This window comes from Rattus norvegicus, chromosome 3, assembly GCF_021556685.1.
Source record: "Rattus norvegicus strain SHRSP/BbbUtx chromosome 3, alternate assembly SHRSP_T2T, whole genome shotgun sequence".
Lineage (NCBI taxonomy): Eukaryota > Metazoa > Chordata > Mammalia > Rodentia > Muridae > Rattus > Rattus norvegicus.
In genome coordinates, this window is record NC_141536.1 from 16,397,506 (window position 1) to 16,413,555 (window position 16,050).

Here is a 16,050-nt window from a genome sequence, read left to right on the forward strand (position 1 = left end):
GAAAGGAGGTAGAGCCTGACAGTGTGCCTTGAAGGGCTCACACTGCTGCAGCCCAGAGTCCACTGTGTGGTGGCCAGGACAGGTGGGGCTGGGCCTGTCCAGTGCTCAGGGGCTGTGAGCAATTTCCTGGAATCCTCCCTAAAGTAATTTTGAAAAATCATGTACTAGCTCACACATTTTTTATTCCTTGCACATTTTTAAAGTTGGCACCTACAATTTTTCATTATAAGTCTTAGAGTTATAAACAATGTTATTCAGTATTTCATAAATGTTGACATTTCAAAATAAAACTGCAACACTACTCTTTAAAATGTACCAGCCAAATACAACGGCACCGCAATTCAAACGACCCACTTCAAAACATAGACACTTGCCTTCTGAGGTTCGGGATTTTATATTCTTTTTGTTTTTAAAAGTATATTTTCATTTTATTTCTCTCCCATATTATCCTAATGCAATATACTTTTATGCTTAGCGTAAGAAATATATGGAAATTTAAACATTTAATCTGTTTTTATTTCCTATAATTATAAAGCTATACATGTTTGATATTTCTTTCTGGATTAAGCTGTCATTACACTTAATCTAAAATTGGTCAAACCAATACAAATACTTGACAAATAAAAGTACTTATTTTGAACAATAAATATAAAGTTTATTATATATGCATTTCTTGATCAGAGAGGCAGGGGTTATAAAATTCTGAACAAAGCATAGGCTATTACAGTACAGTTCATATTACCCTTTCTGAGGACCAGAGAGGGGCTCATACTTTAGGGCAGAAGACTGGGCCAATTATTCCTTCTTTCAGAAAATGAGAGGAGAGATGGGAAGTGGGGGGGGGGGGAGGAGAAAAAAACAAGTGACAGGAAGCGTCCTACAGCAATCTTAAGGGATGGGTTTGGGGAACAGAATACACACTCCTACAAAAGTTCCATTGCTGAGAGTTTAAACCTTTTGCATGGACATCCTCGGCAGCATCACCAGCTGCTGCTCGGAGCACCAGGGCTCCTCTGGAAAATGCTGCCTGAAGGGATTGGGCTGACTCTGTCCAGGAGTTGATCCCTCTGTGACCACAGCTAGAAAACCCTAGGACAGGGAATGTATGCCTGGAGAAGGCCTGCTTCTCTGTCAGCACGGGGCTCACTTAAGCAACGACTCCCATGGGATACAAAGAGCATTTGCAGCTAGACCAGGAACAAGTTGGTCAGCTCCAGGAAAAGATATTCAACTAAAGAAACGTGTGTGTGTGTGTGTGTGTGTGTGTGTGTGTGCGTGCGCGCGCGTGTGTGTGTGTGTATGTGTGACTTATTGTTTACTATAACTTTCCCAGAGACTATGTCAACAAAAATTATATATGTTCTCTGACCAAAATTATTATAAAAACTTATCTTGAGGAATTAGAGATACTTGTACAAAGATATTTACCACAATCCTGCTTACAACAATAACAACAAAGGTATATAATGTGGAATAAAAACAACAAAAATGTATATAGAACTGTATGATGGAAAGCAGTCACTGATGACAGATCATATTGAAGAGAAATTCGCATTGACATGGAATTATTCATAACGTGCTGCAAGGAAGGGAAAGTTAATTTTTCCTTTCATATGATATGAGATTTTTGTGTGTGATGATACTCACGGATAGACATACACATATACACAGACTTGTATGTGTGCACAGGAAGGCAATGTCTCCCCAGCCATCCAAGTGTGGTCATGATTACTGGTGGATTTTGTTGGCATACAGTGCTTAACAGGTACAAATTCTGTGAAGTACTGCTATCTGGCGTCCTGCACAAACACGGCAGTGTGTGATGGTCTCATACCTACCATGACAGCCACGTCAGTGGGTGGTCACCAGCCTGCCTGGACTTCATTGTCAACAGAATGTCATTATGCAGGTTTGCAGTTTTGCTTCCAGAGCAGTTACTGAGAGCTGAACACAGTAGCACATGACTGTCGTCTCAGCACATGGGACACTGAGGCAGGATTGCCTGTGCCTAGGGGATCAAGACCAGGCCGGGTAACACAGTGATAATAAATGATACCACCGAAAAGTCACCCAATACTTATGATATTTATGCTGGGCCCCAATGCTACAGGAAGAATCCTGGTGTCACTGTAAAAATTACACTTTCTGGTACAAAATGATAATCCAAGCCTTTGCAATTTTCACTTTCGAAAATTAACTCCTAATTCCTTATCTAGGAAAGGTTTCAAGTAGCAGAATTCTGAATACAAAATTAAATCACTTTGTAAATCTCAAGTCATCAAAACTTCCCGACAGCTTTGTATTTAAGAAAAATTCCATGTTAAAATAAAAGGCTGGGGCTGGGGACTTAGCTCAGTGGTAGAGCGCTTGCCTAGCATGCGCAAGGCCCTGGGTTCAGTCCCCAGCTCCGGAAAAAAGAAAAAAAAAGGTTAACCCATCTACAATGTCTATACAGGCACCAACAGGCAACTCATCAGCTGGTTTTAACTGTATCTCACATTTCCATTTCGATCACATTTACTTCTCATGTTAATGAGGAGAGGAGAAAGCCATCACTTTGAGACTTAAGCTGCCCAAGGGCAGGGCACTAGCTCCTCGTCCATGGCAGAGCGCTTCTGGAGGAAGAGACAGCTGACATGGAAGCATCGCTGTCGAAATTAGCAAACTGAAAATTTATGAAGCACGGCTCTTGACAAACTCGCCACTGTGCCGCCTCATGTTTACCTGTGACGCATGCTTCATGTAGTGTGCCTAATTAAGCAAACCTTATGGAATGCTGAACGGGAGGCTGTGTAAAGTGGGACATGGCAAGTGTACGTGCATGGCTAATGTCTCCCCTCTATCAAACAGTCTCCCTGATCAATATGTTCTTATCTCCGTGCTAAGGCTCGGTTTAACCGAAGACGGGAGCCAGGTCTGTTGAACTTTTAAAGCAAACGCTGCTTGACACTAAACCTCATTTCATGCACTCCTCTGCCCCCCAAGGCAGGCATCTGGTAGCTTCTGAAGAGCAAAAAGCCTAGACCACTATGTGGTATGTCTCTCCGGAGGCTCCAACGGACAGGCAGATAAATGGTCCTGAGAACTAACCAGAGCCACCAGCTCTGCAAGTTCCTGCCTACCTGACTGCACACCAGTCATGACAGTCAGGGCTCACTGTCCTGGGCTACTGTAGAGGTTATGACATCCACTCACAGTGCCACTGTAAAAATTAAACTTTCCAGTGCAAAATGATAATCCAAGTCTTTAAAACTTTCACTTTAGAAAATAAACTCCAAATGTATAACAACAGGCTTGAAAACCAACTTTTGAAACACAGTTACTTCTAATGGAAGAACCAAACACTTGAGATTCTGCTTCCACGTAATTTGAAGTAATTTAAAGGCAGTCAACGTAAAATGCTTGTCAGGAACAGTATTTTTGTTTGTCTGTTTTGGTGGACGCTGTGAAAGGTTCTATTGCCAAAATGTGCTGACACCCTTAGAGTTTGGCTTCCCTCTCTCTCCTCTATGCACAATAGACTGATAACCACTCATGACACTCACGAAGAGCCTCATCTGCAAGAGTCTATAAAACCACCAGCTTCATGGCCACAGTGCACACAGGATGACACCGCTCATCTTCCTAAAACACGTGCTGAGAGCAGCTTCCACAGATGGTGTGTCCTTTAAGATTACTTGTCTTTCCTTCCCTCAAAAAAATAATTTCTCCTACTTCTAAAAATAAAAGTAGGTTAGGTAAACACTCCATGCTTTTCCTCCTGGGCTCCAGAGAAGCTGTGGTCTCACAGCAGGGGCACTGCAGCTACAGAGCAACTCTCACTAGTATGCTACGAGGCGGAACTGTCGCCAGGTAGCACAGTATCCAGAGTCCAAACCCAAGGGTATTCTAAATAATAACAGGGCAGATTTTACCCTGAGATGTTTCATATAAATCTAATGATGGTGAATAAAAACATAAAATTTTATTCAGTCCTATATAAAAGTCCTAGCCAAGCCTTGTTTATTCCAGCACCACTGCCTAACACACACATGCTACTTTCTTTTGAAAAATCCAGGAAAATGTCATTGGCTTCCTTTCCTTCTCATTATTATTATTTCTTACAATGCTGGAGATTAGCCTAGGGCTCCCCACACACCGTGAGCACCTGGCTCCTGACTGACTTCATTTAAAGGGGGGATATCTAGCCTTAAACATGCGTACACCTTGTCCAAACCACATTATATACATTTAAAGAGTAAAGACTCAGCAAGGCTAGACCTGTGAGAGTTTAAGAAAAGGCATACTCCTTCCTCACCTGGGTCTCAGCGTTTAGTCTGCGAGGACTTGGGAGTTGGCAGTTGGGGTCAGTGCACTGATCTGTTGGAGGTCAGAACCTCTAGCTCCTGATTCCTCTCTTGATCAAGTCCAGTGCTTAGCTCCCAGCCCCAAATGCTGGCTGAATGGCTGCTAAAGTAGCACTGACAGGGCACTCATGACACACTCATTGTCCTGCAATCTTCACCGTGATCTCAATAAGCACTGAACCTCACAAGGAGACGTTAGCACTCCAAGCTTACAGAAAACACGGCTCCATTAAACAGCCTGCTCCAGGTCCCAGCACTACCAAATGATGGGCAGCTTGGTCAGAAATTCTGCTGCCCTTGGCTCTACTGACCTGACATGGACCTACAGTTGGAATACAAATTTCTCAGAATTTATGCTATGAAAGGACACTGTTGCTGTTTATGGGCTATGAGCAACTAAGATGACTTTTGGCTAGGAGCTGGTATACCTGGAGGACAATAGTTTAACAAGTTGAATGAGACATAGGAAAAGGACAATTACCACTCTAGAATGTCCCTACTTTGGCCTTCTATTATAACCTGACATGGTTCCAGTTAAGAAAATTGTAAGTCCTTTAACCTCGTTCTATCCCGAGGCTCCAAGATCTGCCAGTGTAAATCACAAACTCAGGCCACTAACAGGTTTTGCCAGTGATCCCACATTTTTGGACTCATCTCTGGCCAGACTATTCATCCTACACATCTCATGAGTGTTGGAAAGACACTGTGTTCCCCAAAGCAGCCCCCTTTGCCATCGCTTTGACCTCTTGCATGTAGCCTTACTTGCACCCTCTTTCCGTTGGTCACCACACTTGGACTAGCAAGTGTAAACATTCACAAAGGCCAACTAAGCATTCCATATATGGCGGTCAGTCCTCCTGACAAGCAAACAAGCTAGGTTTTACTACTCTCCCTATTTTATAAACAAGCAAAGACACAGAATCTTAGTGACTTTTCAGACATTCAGCTCGTAAATGGTGGTGCACATAAGCAAACCACGCTGGTCTGAGTTCAGAACTCAGGCCCGTCTACTCACCTTCTCCTTGAGGCTCCCATTACTACTTAGAGATTCATCTTTTAATTCCATTTCTTAGAATGAAAACTACACACAGCTCGTGCTGAATACTAAAGGACTGGACACTCAAGCTTTTACCTAAATTTGTGTGTCTCTGTGTAGGTATGCACATGTGAATGCAGGCAACCATGGAGGCCAAAGACATTAGATGTCCCAGAGCTGTAGTTACCAGCTGTTGTGAGCTGCAACATGTGGTTGCTAGGAACTGAACTCGGGCCCTCTGTAAGAACAGCTTGTGTTCTTAACCATGAGCCATCTTTCCAGCCCCACAAGACAGATTTTCAAAGAAGCAGTGCTCAGCTTTGTTGGGGTGTAGTCTATTTGTCTTCAGTTTTGGTCATCTCTGCCTATATTTTTACTATTTCCTCCTTTCTGGAGTTCTTAGTCTAGTATCAGTCTCCCTTAATATTCTGAGCTGGTTCCCTATCATTTAACTCCAGCTATCTTTGTGTATATAAGTATAAAACACACACACACACACACACACACACACAAAGAGCATACACCAATGCATACATAGTCCAAGGTCAGCTTGTACTACCTGAGTCCCTGTCCCTCCCCAAAACCTAAATAAATAAATAAATAGAAAAATAAAAAAGAAAGAAATATAGTGTAGTAGAGGAGGTTCATTAGACCAGAATATATAATATCTAAATTGTTGTACACATACATACAATGCGCGCGCGTGTGTGTGTGTGTGCGCGCGCGCGCCCGTGTGTGTACTGCAACTATTTGGTATAATATTTTATGTTAGCTGCGAATTTATGTTCAAATCTTCTATACTTGTAACACTTCAATGCTCTAGAACAGCCAGCATCAGTACTAATGCAGAATGTACAAGTGGTCAGAACCATTGCTCACTGTTTGGTTCAGAACTTACAGAAACAGGGTCCTGAAATCCGCATTCTGACGGGTGTCTGGAGCATGCTTATGCATGCTAAGGCCTGAGAAGCACCGTTTTGTGCCCATGCTGAGTGTGCATTTGTGTTCATCCGCTGGCCACTCGGTAACAGAAAGATATGGAATTCTCCTACTGTGACTTTTGGATTTTAATTTTTCTTTGAAATTACTGAATTGCTTTTTATTCTGATTGATGTTATTGGGTACGCAGGAATGTAAAGCTGCTATCGCAGGATTACTTTGTATCGCCAGTAAAGCCTTCTGTCTTGAAGTATTTTGAATCTGGCATTGCTTTCTGTTGGCTATGGCTTGCCTGCTATACATGATTGCAGTTACTACTCGTCTTTCCCGTATCTGTATATTTAAGATGTCTCTTAAAGAACACGTAATTTCCTTCCTGTCTCCTATCTGATATGTTTTTGCTTACTTAGACTATGATCATTGACGTACTGGGGAATCCTATAATCCCATAAGTACTTCTACTCTGTTTCACTTACTCCGTACCCCCTTCCCCCTCCTTAGACTAGTGTTTACTCTTCATCTCCTTGGTATTTATTTGAAAATTACATAGTCTTTAGCACCCTCGAAGTGACTAAAGATTTCACCACTAAAGTTTAACCTTCACTAGCACTTTACTAGCTGGTATTTTCCCAGACGCAAGAGCCTTAGAAGATGGCGCTTCATCACTCACCAGGCACTGTCATCGTATATTTAAATTTTGTGCAGACTATGAACAAGGTAGGGCATTAGTATCCTTATGGAGTAGACTTTGATTCAAACCTACCCAACTACCTTCCGCTTACCATATTCTACAGCTTCCATTCTGTCTGAAATCTTTTACTTCTCTATGAAGAGGTAAACAGAGAGAGAGAGAGAGAGAGAGAGAGAGAGAGAGAGAGAGAGAGAGAGAGAGAGAGATTTGACTTGTATGAAAAGGCATTTGGCAGGTATGAGATTCTCAGCTGACATTTGCTTTAAATCATCCCTGACGAGGCCGAGGCCGACCCTCCCTGTCTCGACTTTATTATTCGGCTAAGTTAGTGGACAGGATAAGTGTTGCTTTCACAGCACACTCTCACTTTTACCTCAGTTTTGACTGTTTAGCCTGGATTACTATTTATTTATTCTGTTTGGAAACTACAGTTTTTCATAAGTTTGGAGCTTGGAATCTGCCATAAGATTTGCAAAGCATTCATTTATTACATTTAAGTTGACATGCACTGCTGGTGCTAGAATTATTTTTCACAAATCTAATCATGCATCTCTTCAGAATACCTCTCCTTATTCTAAGGCATAACACTTAACACTATGTACGATTATATACAATTAATACAATAATTATAACCTTTTGTTTGATATTATGTTATATGATATCTTATACAATTGCTCATATAGTAATTACATGAACTATATTGATATGGGTCATACCACATATACCTATGTATAAATCCATATATGTGTTCATGCATGTGTACATATATGTAGCTCTTCTTTCCTGATTAGAATGTGAGCCCCATAAAGGCTGGATATCTGTGGCATTCATGACATAACACTGCCCCGTGACTCTGATAGCTAGTTGGATGCTATTAGGTTAATTAATAGACACGAGTAAGATATCTAAACCACCCTGTCTCATAAGTGGAGGCCCTCCCCAGTCAGGCTCCATTCTAACTCTCCAATACATCGTCTTAAACCACTTACACAGCTGGATGCTGTTAGGCATTAAGAATATAGCATTGAATAGGGCAACCAGTTCCAACCAACATGGAGTTTACATCTGTAAGTGAACACCACAATAGTTCAACCCTTAGAATCATGCTAAGAACTATGGAGGAAAAGGGAACTAAGAGAATATGCAAGGAAGGGCATACACTGGCTATCAAGGAAAGCAAGGTCTGAAGGAGCAGAAATTGGTACACCATTCTTCCTGGTTCTTGTGAGTAAAGAACACCACAGAGAAACACACACACTTGCTACTTAATACCTTCTGTCTCTGACAATCACTTATAGGTGGTTTTCATGTATTTTCTCAGAGGCACGAATAATTCTATTTCTAGCCCAATTGTACATATAAGCAAAGTGGGCAGAGGTACAAAGACTCACTCAAGGCCACAAACATATTAAACAGGAAAGAACTGGGATTAGAATCCAGCCTGGTCTGAGAGTCAGCAAGCTAAAAACTAGCTGGCTACCTGACGGCCCAGCCTTCTGCTGATGGAGTTTTCTTTGCTTAGAACACCTTCCTTGCTAGTTTCCCTCTGTGGAATCTTATCCATCCATCTCCAGGTTCTACATATCATCTTTCCTACAGGGCCCTCCCTGGTGCTGCTGGCAGGAGGTTGGTAAGCCTCTCCTCACATTGTGTCTGGATAGAGCTGATAAGTGAGTTAGGACAGAAAAGCAGCCAGTAAAAAAAGAAAAAGGCAGGCAAGGGCACCTTAGGAGAAGGCTCTGGGAGGGAGCAGCACAGAATCATAGAGAGAGAAGCCAGGGGGTCTGGGCATGCATCCTGCACTGATCTGGGTCTTTTGCCCTTGGGCTACACCATCTATTTTCTGATCACTCCTTCCTCTTGCTCTCCACCCTGCTGTGGGCCCTGAGGCTGCCCTCTGCCTGGGGCTTGCCAATTGCTGCAGGCTGGAAGGAGATGAGAGAAAGAGGAAAAGGAGGCCACGGTATCTACTCCCCTGGCACTCTGCCTTTTCTCAGGGCTTGTTACTGGTTTCTCCGTGTAACGTCCTTCTGAGGTTCTGGCAACTCTTCCTGTATCTCTTGGGGCTAAGATACAACAACAGAACCAACTGCCAACATCATCCGTTGTTCCCCTAACACTCTGCACACAGTTTATAAATAGTCACTTTATTAAAATTGTCTCACATTTTTCTATTTTGAGCATGCCATCTGTTTTCTGCTGGGATCCTGACTTGCAGATTAGCCTACTGCCCTGACAAGTCTCACAGAAGTGAGGCACTAGAAAGGTGAGATACAGTGATGAGAGACAGGATGCAGAGGGACTGGAGGGAATACTCATTTACACAGAAGAAAGGGCTGGGTAACGTGAGGGAGGGAAAGCTGGAAGGTCCACATTCAGATGGGGACTTCCTTTAGGATAGGAAAAAGCAAAACCACTTAAGTCTAGCCTGGGAATAGATTAGTCCCCCTGTTCTCAGAACTGAGTCTCACAGAAGGAGTGGTAGAGATTCCATCAGAAAAACCCAGTTTAAAATATGCATACTTGACACTCCTGGGGCAGGCCTAAGAGCAGGCTAATCAATGCCCCAAGGTAGGCACCCCTTTCTCAGATCAAGCAGGTGCCCGTGGCCTGCACTAGGTGTTACAGCTTTACACTTGACTCTTTTATTCTTCACACATTGTTTAATGACGGCTTCATCTCCACTAGGATACAAAATAGGAGCTTTTAGAATAGAAGCGTGTCGCCCTTTAAAACAGCGTGAAAGAACCTCCATGACACAATAGCAGCCATTTTCCTTCAAGCTGCTTCTGGTCTATCTACGGCACACTTACAGCCGAAAACCATTTCTGCTGGTGTCTGCTGCCAAAGCAACTGAAAAGGCCTTTATGGACAGCTGAAACAGATATGGTAATTTGATAGTCATCTTTTTTTCCCCCTGCTCTAATAATTACTTTAACGGGCTTCTTCTTGTTTTTAATAGATTTTTTTAATAAAGAAATCTTACTTACAAATTTTAATTAGCTTACTGAATGTTCACTGCTTTGGAGTACGTAGTTTAATGAGTAAGAGACCTCAGACTACTAACTAGCCTAGCTTCTTCACAGCAGCTGAGGGGAAGGATGCAGCCCTCCTGAGAGCCTAGTCTGTACACACCAGCCAGACTCTTGCCTGGGCCCCTGGGAGACAGGAACCACACTGCCACTGGCAGGGAAAAAAAGTAACAATCCACTTTCTTCCTTTGGATCGAGCATCTCTACCCCAGTTCCGCCACTCATGAAGGCCTGAAATAGTCCTTGTCAAATCATTCTCTGAACCTCAGGCTCCTTATCTGTAAGGAACAGGTCAATGTCGTTTGTGCTGGACTGTTAACAGACAGGTCCTGTGTACCAGTTTTAAAGGCTTTGGAATGTTGGTTAATGGCATGAATGAAGAAATGAATCTAGTCATTTAACTTCTACTATTTCTGGTTCTCTTCTGCTTTAAGAAAAAAATCAATTTTTTCATTACAGTACTTTTCAGTAAGGCAGCAGTGAAGTTAACATTTTCATTCTAAAAACACCTAACTGAAAAGATAGACTCAAAATCAGAATCAGGAGAACAATGGAGACTTTGTGTCTTGGTAACTTGAATAATCCATGCAAGTTAGCTGTACTCCAAAAGTAAAGGAATATTAATATCCGCTCCACTAATTAAGAAAATGTGACAACTTAAGTGTGAGTCTCGGTGCATGTGAAATTTCAATAACAGCTTTGAGACTCTTCAGGTTACCGCGTGAAAGGGAACTCCAGCTTCTCAGCTGAACTGAGCCTCAAAACAGGAGACTTGATTTTGGTCCAGCTGAATTCTACATTGAGGACTTGCATTTACAGCATGCTATTGTGTATTAATGTAGGACTGCTACGGCTTTTATCTCCACTCTCCTATCCACTTACATTTTTACATATGAGCTTTGAGAGCTACAGCACAGACGCTTAATATGTTCAAGAAGAAATTCTTACTTTTTTCTCTGACACGTCTCTGCTAAATCTTTCCCTATTGTTCTTAACGACAACTCTATAACCCCGATGCTCAGGATAAAATGTCATCCACACCCTCTCTCACCTCCTATGTCAGCAACCCTGTTGGCTGTATGCTCAGTGCATCCAGAACCCAGCCCAGTTCATCACCTCCTCATTGACTCCCTGGCCTGAGCCAGGGCCAGCTTCTCCCTGCATTTCTACAGCTGGTGTCAGCTTCTCCTCAGCTCCATGATCTGCATTCAATCAGTCACTGTGGAATCCTGTCAGAACACAGGTAACACTTGCTCCTGTTTCTCACCTGACAGGGTAAAAGCTGCAGCCAGCCCCACTGCCCAGCAGCCATCTGGACGCACAGCCTTTTTAGTGGCTTCCTCTACTCCTTTACTCGGGCTGCTTCCACCCCATGCTGTGTCCTCTGCTAGAGAGTTCCTCACCAACTGCATGTACAGTGTCCATCTCTCCAACTCTACCAAGCTCTTTTCTTTCCTTCCCCTAGTAAGCAGAAAATCTCCTAACCCCATGCTCTCCCTCCTTTATTTTTCTCCACAGCACCTATCATTTTCTAACTTGCTATCCCCTTCATTTACCTCCTGTTATATCTTCCCACAAAAGCTTGTGCAATCTCAAGAGCAGGCTTGTTGTCACAGTGCATGTAAACTTGGGTGATGTGAGAAATACTCATTCAGAAGAAAGAGGCACGCATTCTAGGTATGGAGCGTGATGGATTCTCATAACATGAACACATCCAGGACACCCCCCCCCCGCCCAGAACAGGAGTCCTTCCCTGCCTACTCACTACTCCCCCAGAGGCAACTGCGGTCCTCACTTCCAGCACCCAAGGGTAACATGGCCTGTTTCTGAGTCGGTTACTGATGGAATCATGAATCTCTAGCATGACGCAGATACACAGAGCTATAGTGAATTTTCATTGCTGACTCATAGTTCAGCTATGCATAAATAAATCACACTGACGTCCCCATTTCCAGGCAGTCCCACTGTCTTGGCTATCACAGTCACAGACATTCCACTATGAATCTTTTCCATACATATTTCTATTAGCTAAGGCTAAGAACCAGTTGAACACTGATAAAGACTCCTATTAAGTAGACCAGGCTGGCCTCAAACTCAGAGGGATCCATCTGCCTCAGCTTCCAGAGTGCCAGGGCTAAGAGTACGCACCTCCAGATCTAGCCTTCTTAACTGATGTGTAGGTTTACAGTGAATGGTACTCACATCAGTCCCTGTAAATTCACAACTCAAATGGAAACATACATTAATTCTGCTAAGATGCTTTGGCCATTTATTTCTTCCTGATCCCTCTTCTTGCTCTTCCTTTTGTTAGTCTCCTTCTTGTATTTGACCACACGTCTCCACCCCTGACTTCAAAGAGGGCGGACATACACTACGGATGATCTGCAATTTGAATTTTCATTTGATGTGATGTTCCTAGGCCACACTGGAATCAACACACACTAAAGTTCATCCTTCCCTGCTGCTGCTATGGGAAGCCACTGTTTAACATCCATCTTTTTAGGAAAATGGACAACAATATACTTCAAGTTTTCAGATAGTTTAGTGTTACTAACAATACTCCTCCAATGTTGTAATATACCTTTTAGGTGAGAGGTTTTCCAGGGCATTTCCATACAGATGTGAGACTGTGGGTTGACTGGCCTGGCCATTTCTTACCATGACCTGACCCCTGGCAGGAAACAGGGGTCCCTGCTGCTACACACAGGCTTAGAACCCTTGGCATCATTCAACTTAACTCTTTGCCAGTCTATGAAGGATAAAATGTTACTTCATTCCAGACCGCTAGTGAGAATGGGGATTTCCATCTAACTGAGCCCTTGCATATTCTATGGCATCAGTGAGGTCTCCCCACTTTTCAAACTGATTGACTGGCAGACATGGAACTCGCGTTGCCTCTTCTTTATTAATTTATAGGAATTCCTTGTGTACTGTGATTGCACGTGTGGGTGGCCATGCCTGGCTCCTACTGATTCTTAATTATTAAAGTATTTGAAGCAATAATAAAATTTCAATTTTATATGTTATTAAAAATTATATTGTTAGGCTAGGTGTGGTAATCCCAACACTCCAGAGGTGGACATAGGAGAATCCCTGTGAGTTTGAGCCAGCCTGGTCTACAAAGCAAGTTCCAGGACAACCAGGGCTACACAGAGAAATTCTTGAAAAACAAACAATAGCAACAACAACAAACTGTATTGTTGTTCTTATCTGTTTTCAGTATTTTAAGGTAGATTTTATAATCTCTGATGTCTAAGTTTTTCAGTATAATTTCTACTGTAGGGTACATTGCTCTCTTATTAGAACAGATTATCTGTCAGACCTGAAACAAAAATTCTTTGTTAAGGTCTAGAGACACCTTAGTGCTCGGTGGTTAAGAGCACTAGTTGTTCTTCAGAGGATGCAGGTTTGACTCTCATTACACTGTCTGTCTATAATTCTAGTTTTTAGAAAATCTGATGGCCTCTTCTGGCCATGTATGTACATGGTATACAGCCATGCATGCAAGCAAACACCCATATGAAATGAAAATATTTAAATTATTTGCTTTCACTTCTTATGAACTTGAACTAAAAACTCTAAGGATAGGAATCAATGTGTTTACCAGAATAACCATTTCATCCACTTCAGAGATACGGGAAGAGGAACTGGCATAGGAGGTTAATTTTTTAGACAGGAAGTAGGTAAATTCAGAAAGCTGTCACAATTAAATGGATACATATACTGACTGCCGGATGGGACAAGATCAGGAAGCATGTCTTAAAATAGGTGAGTATCTCTGTCTATATTATTTCTGGGTCTTCGCCCTTTTCTCAGAACTTTCAATGATGACTTCAAAATAAACTATAGACAGTAAATGGTGTGGCCAGGTGTGAGGGAGGATGTCCATAAACCCAACCACTAGGAAGACGGAAGCATGAGGACCACTGTGCCCACAAGTCTGAGTGAGGCCTAGGCAAGATGGGAAGACTTAACTTCAAATAAAGACAAGAAGTGGAAAAGCCAGGTGTGGGCCAGCAAACGGTTCAGTGGGTAAAGGAACTTTGCTGCTGAGGCTGGCGAGCTGAGTTTGGTTTGTGGAACCTATTGGAGAAGAACTGACTCCATGCATGTGCCAGTGCACACTGCACACCCACACCCCTCACACACAGAAACAAATGCGTGGTTTAAAAAAGAGCCAGGTGCGATGACGACGACGACGACGACGACGACGACGACGACGACGACGACGACGACGACGACATGCCTGAAATCCCCATGCATGGCAGGAGGCAGTAGCAGGTTCCAGTCTGGCCAGGCCACACTGAGGAACGCTGTTTCAGCGCTCCTCATAGCATAGGAACATGCAAATGAATGCACTAAACAGTGTTTTAAACACTTGTTAAGTGTGTTCCCAGTCCCTTTAGAAGTGAGATCTCTTGACAGAACAGTCAGAAGAAAACCTTTTATTGCTAATTCCACAAGCATATATTGAATACGTCCTAGAACTACATCTAAATTGCTATATACTAAAGCCATCAAAAAAAAAAAATCTGGATATAGAGCTCTTGAAAAGGATATAATGTATGCTATCCCCCAGTGTCAAATATATTGTTAAAAGTTAAAACAAAGAGTGGGAGCAGGAAACACATAAAAGGACCCACAACATCCAGTCAGGAAAGCAGGCCTGGCTGTCAGCTGGCTCTGCAGTGAGCCATTTAACTAGAGTGTGGGGACGTACGCAGTGCTGTTGGATCTTTGTGCTCAGCTTGGCTGGTTTAATCACCTACAAGTCACACCCTAAGACTGTCTGTGAGGTCATTTCCAGAGAACAAAAAGGAACAGGTCACAATGGGGATCAAAGTTCAATTCACAATCCAACCTACAGCCACACCGTGTCATGAAGGCCTGTATTCTCAAACTGTGATCAAAATAAGCGCTTCCTCCCTCCTGTTGCCCCATCAGACATTTGGTCAGAACAAGATCAGCTTGAACATCCACACCCCAGAAAGCCCAACTCAAATCCAAACACTTTCGATCTGCTCATTCCTGGAACCTTATGTCCATCTGCTCATGTCCTGCACATTATACTCAGTGTTTCAAGTGGAAGTCAGTGCTACACAGTCTCTACCGAGGCATTTTCTATTAAACATAACTTCGTACCTAGCAATTGAAATAAATTACATCCCATTGAAACTGGCAAACCTGGAGACCGAAGCTCTCCAGGAGGAAGCAGAGAACCAACTCCTGAAAGTTGTCCTCTCATTTCTGCACACAAAATTGCACATGTGTGCCTGCAAAAACACTAAACAAAATATTTTTAAAAGAAACTGGGCAGGAAACAAAGTAAACCATAATTTAATAAGAGAAGGAAATTAAGCTTTGAATGAAATCCTAATTACAAATCAAAGTTGCTATGGAAACAATATTAAAACAAAAGTTTAAAAAGCATCCTAGGATCAGGCATGGTGGCCCGAGGCCTATAATCCCAGCAGTATGGAGGCAGAGGCAGGCGGATCTTAGGGAGTTAGCTCAAGGCCAGCCAGGGCTATACATTGAGACCATATCTCAAAACAAAGCAAAAACAAATGAACAAACCAACAAACTAAAATCAGTGCAAACTTGGGGTATTATTTCCTCTTAAATAACCATCACCTAAGACGTTAATATAAAACAGCCATTGGAATCCAAAGGCGATGTTTTTTGTCTTGGGTTCTACAGAAGGAATACATGTAGTATGTGTCACGATCTGGTGGTCTGGATGAGAATGGTCCCTAGAGAGTCCTGCTTGAATGTTTGGTCCCCAGTGGGTGGAAACTGTTCAGGAAGGATTAGGAATCTGTCGAGGACTCAACTTTTTTGAGCACTGAACTTTTAGGAGAGTTGGCTTTTCTTTAAGCTCCACACTGTCAGAACTGGTTCCTACATTACCACTGTGCATTCCCAAAGAAGCACTGCTTGCATGGCAAACTATTTTTTAAAAAAAGTGAAAATTGGAATAAAAATTTAGGTAATTTCAGTTATATG

At 42.6% G+C, this 16,050-nt stretch overlaps 1 protein-coding gene across 3 annotated transcripts in view; it reads right to left on the reverse strand.

Moving 5' to 3' along the window:
• Pbx3 (PBX homeobox 3) overlaps positions 1–16,050 on the reverse strand; it is a 194,440-nt gene that overhangs the window by 12,111 nt on the left and 166,279 nt on the right.